At 28.6% G+C, this 4,644-nt stretch overlaps 1 non-coding gene and 4 pseudogenes across 1 annotated transcript; all 5 read right to left on the bottom strand.

Annotated features, from left to right (window-relative positions):
- Positions 1–267: 267 nt before the first annotated feature.
- LOC119665043 lies at positions 268–386 on the bottom strand (annotated as a pseudogene).
- A 919-nt stretch (positions 387–1,305) lies between these two features.
- LOC119665042 lies at positions 1,306–1,424 on the bottom strand (annotated as a pseudogene).
- A 922-nt stretch (positions 1,425–2,346) lies between these two features.
- Positions 2,347–2,465, bottom strand: LOC119665041 (annotated as a pseudogene).
- A 925-nt stretch (positions 2,466–3,390) lies between these two features.
- On the bottom strand, positions 3,391–3,509 carry LOC119665040 (annotated as a pseudogene).
- An 858-nt stretch (positions 3,510–4,367) lies between these two features.
- Positions 4,368–4,486, bottom strand: LOC119665039. The gene has a single exon (XR_005251328.1). It is a non-coding gene; the product is annotated as a 5S ribosomal RNA (ribosomal RNA).
- Between the last annotated feature and the right edge of the window lie 158 nt (positions 4,487–4,644).

The following is a 4,644-nucleotide window of genomic DNA, read 5'->3' as shown; positions in this document are numbered from 1 at the left end:
ATTTTATATGGAACTGAACAAAACTTGTGCTTACGGTGCATTGCGTATACGACACGATTACGATTTTCAAAATTCAAAATTCAAAATTCAAAATTAAAAATGATGCGAGTACACGTATACAGCAGAAATTAGTTAAATAATTGCGTTTTACATAAATAAATAATAGATAGGTGTATAAAAAAAAATATTATTATTTACAAAATAATATAAAAAAAATTAAAACCGGAAAAAAAAGGAAAAAAGTAAAAAAGTAAAAAAGTGTTGTGAAGCCAACAACACGCGGTGTTCCCAAGCGGTCCCCCATCTAAGTACTAACCGCGCCCGACGCTGCTTAATTTCAGTGAGCGGACGAAAACCGATGTATTCAACGTGGTATGATCGTTGCAAAGAAAGTGTTTTCAAAAAAATCTACATCTACCAGTATTCTTATTCTTATTCTTATTCTTATACGTACTACTTACTACGTACTATATATTATATGGAAAATGGAAAATGGAAAATAGAAAATACTCTAAAGCTATTTCCAAAGCTATTTTATTTTATTTTTCATTTCAATTTAAATAAAATAAAATAGAAAAGTTTCTTTTTTCTTCTTCTCTAGTGAAGTTAATATGAACAGAATAGAAAAATTAAACTAAAACTGTTATTGAACATATCCGTGTTTGTATTTTACATGCTTAATTATGTAGTACTATTGCCTGTAATATTAACTTCAATATTAACTTTAACTTTAATTTTATCTTTAAGGAAGAATAAAATTATTATATATACTTATATTTTTATTAAAAAATTTAACATATGAATGCTAGTGCTACTGCTAGTGCTAGTGCTAGTGCTGGTGCTAGTGCTAATAAATAGGCGCAATCAATAGATTGTTGTTTTATTAAATTTTATACAATGAAGACAAGGAATATAAGCAAAGCTTCTTAAATAGTAATTTTACTTGAAAAGTTTTCTAACATTTAAGGTTTTCATTTACGCTGGCACTCGTACTCACACTTGCACTCGCACTCACACTCGCATACATGCCTATTGTACATTTTATATGGAACTGAACAAAACTTGTGCTTACGGTGCATTGCGTATACGACACGATTACGATTTTCAAAATTCAAAATTCAAAATTCAAAATTAAAAATGATGCGAGTACACGTATACAGCAGAAATTAGTTAAATAATTGCGTTTTACATAAATAAATAATAGATAGGTGTATAAAAAAAAATATTATTATTTACAAAATAATATAAAAAAAATTAAAACCGGAAAAAAAAGGAAAAAAGTAAAAAAGTAAAAAAGTGTTGTGAAGCCAACAACACGCGGTGTTCCCAAGCGGTCCCCCATCTAAGTACTAACCGCGCCCGACGCTGCTTAATTTCAGTGAGCGGACGAAAACCGATGTATTCAACGTGGTATGATCGTTGGTAAGAAGTGTTTCAAAAAATCTACATCTACCAGTATTTTAATCTTATTCTTATTCTTATACGTACTACTTACTACGTACTATATATAATATGGAAAATGGAAAATAGAAAATAGAAAATAGAAAATACTCTAAAGCTATTTCCAAAGCTATTTTATTTTATTTTTCATTTCAATTTAAATAAAATAAAATAGAAAAGTTTCTTTTTTCTTCTTCTCTAGTGAAGTTAATATGAACAGAATAGAAAAATTAAACTAAAACTGTTATTGAACATATTCGTGTTTGTATTTTACATGCTTAATTATGTAGTACTATTGCCTGTAATATTAACTTCAATATTAACTTTAACTTTAATTTTATCTTTAAGGAAGAATAAAATTATTATATATACTTATATTTTTATTAAAAAATTTAACATATGAATGCTAGTGCTACTGCTAGTGCTAGTGCTAGTGCTGGTGCTAGTGCTAATAAATAGGCGCAATCAATAGATTGTTGTTTTATTAAATTTTATACAATGAAGACAAGGAATATAAGCAAAGCTTCTTAAATAGTAATTTTACTTGAAAAGTTTTCTAACATTTAAGGTTTTCATTTACGCTGGCACTCGTACTCACACTTGCACTCGCACTCACACTCGCATACATGCCTATTGTACATTTTATATGGAACTGAACAAAACTTGTGCTTACGGTGCATTGCGTATACGACACGATTACGATTTTCAAAATTCAAAATTCAAAATTCAAAATTAAAAATGATGCGAGTACACGTATACAGCAGAAATTAGTTAAATAATTGCGTTTTACATAAATAAATAATAGATAGGTGTATAAAAAAAAATATTATTATTTACAAAATAATATAAAAAAAATTAAAACCGGAAAAAAAAGGAAAAAAGTAAAAAAGTAAAAAAGTGTTGTGAAGCCAACAACACGCGGTGTTCCCAAGCGGTCCCCCATCTAAGTACTAACCGCGCCCGACGCTGCTTAATTTCAGTGAGCGGACGAAAACCGATGTATTCAACGTGGTATGATCGTTGGCAAAGGAATAGTGTTTCTAAAAAATCTTACATCTACAGTAATTTTATTTTATCTTATTCTTATTCTTATACGTACTACTTACTACGTACTATATATTATATGGAAAATGGAAAATGGAAAATAGAAAATACTCTAAAGCTATTTCCAAAGCTATTTTATTTTATTTTTCATTTCAATTTAAATAAAATAAAATAGAAAAGTTTCTTTTTTCTTCTTCTCTAGTGAAGTTAATATGAACAGAATAGAAAAATTAAACTAAAACTGTTATTGAACATATCCGTGTTTGTATTTTACATGCTTAATTATGTAGTACTATTGCCTGTAATATTAACTTCAATATTAACTTTAACTTTAATTTTATCTTTAAGGAAGAATAAAATTATTATATATACTTATATTTTTATTAAAAAATTTAACATATGAATGCTAGTGCTACTGCTAGTGCTAGTGCTAGTGCTGGTGCTAGTGCTAATAAATAGGCGCAATCAATAGATTGTTGTTTTATTAAATTTTATACAATGAAGACAAGGAATATAAGCAAAGCTTCTTAAATAGTAATTTTACTTGAAAAGTTTTCTAACATTTAAGGTTTTCATTTACGCTGGCACTCGTACTCACACTTGCACTCGCACTCACACTCGCATACATGCCTATTGTACATTTTATATGGAACTGAACAAAACTTGTGCTTACGGTGCATTGCGTATACGACACGATTACGATTTTCAAAATTCAAAATTCAAAATTCAAAATTAAAAATGATGCGAGTACACGTATACAGCAGAAATTAGTTAAATAATTGCGTTTTACATAAATAAATAATAGATAGGTGTATAAAAAAAAATATTATTATTTACAAAATAATATAAAAAAAATTAAAACCGGAAAAAAAAGGAAAAAAGTAAAAAAGTAAAAAAGTGTTGTGAAGCCAACAACACGCGGTGTTCCCAAGCGGTCCCCCATCTAAGTACTAACCGCGCCCGACGCTGCTTAATTTCAGTGAGCGGACGAAAACCGATGTATTCAACGTGGTATGATCGTTGGCAAAGAAAGTGTTTCAAAAAATCTACATCTACCAGTATTTTAATCTTATTCTTATTCTTATACGTACTACTTACTACGTACTATATATTATATGAAAAATGGAAAATAGAAAATACTCTAAAGCAATTTCCAAAGCTAAAATAAAATAGAAAAGTTTCTTTTTTCTTCTTCTCTAGTGAAGTTAATATGAACAGAATAGGAAAATTAAACTAAAACTGTTATTGAACATATCCGGTGTTTGTATTTTTACATGCTTTATTATGTCAGTTCTATTGCTTGTATATTAACTTCAATATTAACTTTAACTTTAATTTTATCTTTAAGGAAGAAGAAATAAAATTATTTATATATACTTATATATTTTTATTAAAAAATTTAACATTGAATGCTAGGGCTAGTGCTAGTGCTAGTGCTAGTGCTAGTGCTAGTGCTAGTGCTAATAAATAGGCGCAATCAATAGATTGTTGTTTTATTAAATTTTATTCAATAAGGACAAGGAATATAAGCAAAGCTTCTTAATTAGTAATTTTACTTGAAAAGTTTTCTATCATTTAAGGTTTTCATTCACGCTGGCACTCGTACTCACACTTGCACTCGCACTCGCATGCATGCCTATTGTACATTTTATATGGAACTGAACAAATCTTGAGCTTACGTGCATTTCGTATACGACACGATTACAATTTCAAAATTAAAAATGATGCGAATATACGTATACAGCAGAAATTAGTTAAATAATTGCATTTTATATAAATAAATAATAGATATGTGATATAAAGAAAAATATTATTAGTAACAAAATAAAATAAAAAAAAATTAAAACCGCAAAAAAAAGGAAAAAAGTAAAAAAGTGTTGTGGAGCCAACAACACGCGGTGTTCCCAAGCGGTCCCCCATCTAAGTACTAACCGCGCCCGACGCTGCTTAATTTCGGTGATCGGACGAGAACCGATGTATTCAACGTGGTATGGTCGTTGGCAAAGAAAGCGTTTCAAAAAATCTACATCTACCAGTATTTTAATCTTATTCTTATTCTTATTCTTATTCTTATTCTTATTCTTATTCTTATACGTACTAGTTACTACGTACTATATATAATATGGAAAATGGAAAATGGAAAATAGAAAATACTCTAAA

This window comes from Teleopsis dalmanni, unplaced genomic scaffold (genome assembly GCF_002237135.1).
Source record: "Teleopsis dalmanni isolate 2A unplaced genomic scaffold, ASM223713v2 unscaffolded_contig_3293, whole genome shotgun sequence".
NCBI classification, from domain to species: Eukaryota; Metazoa; Arthropoda; class Insecta; order Diptera; family Diopsidae; genus Teleopsis; species Teleopsis dalmanni.
The sequence above is the reverse complement of the archived record's forward strand: the minus strand, read 5'-3'. Positions and strand labels throughout refer to the sequence as shown.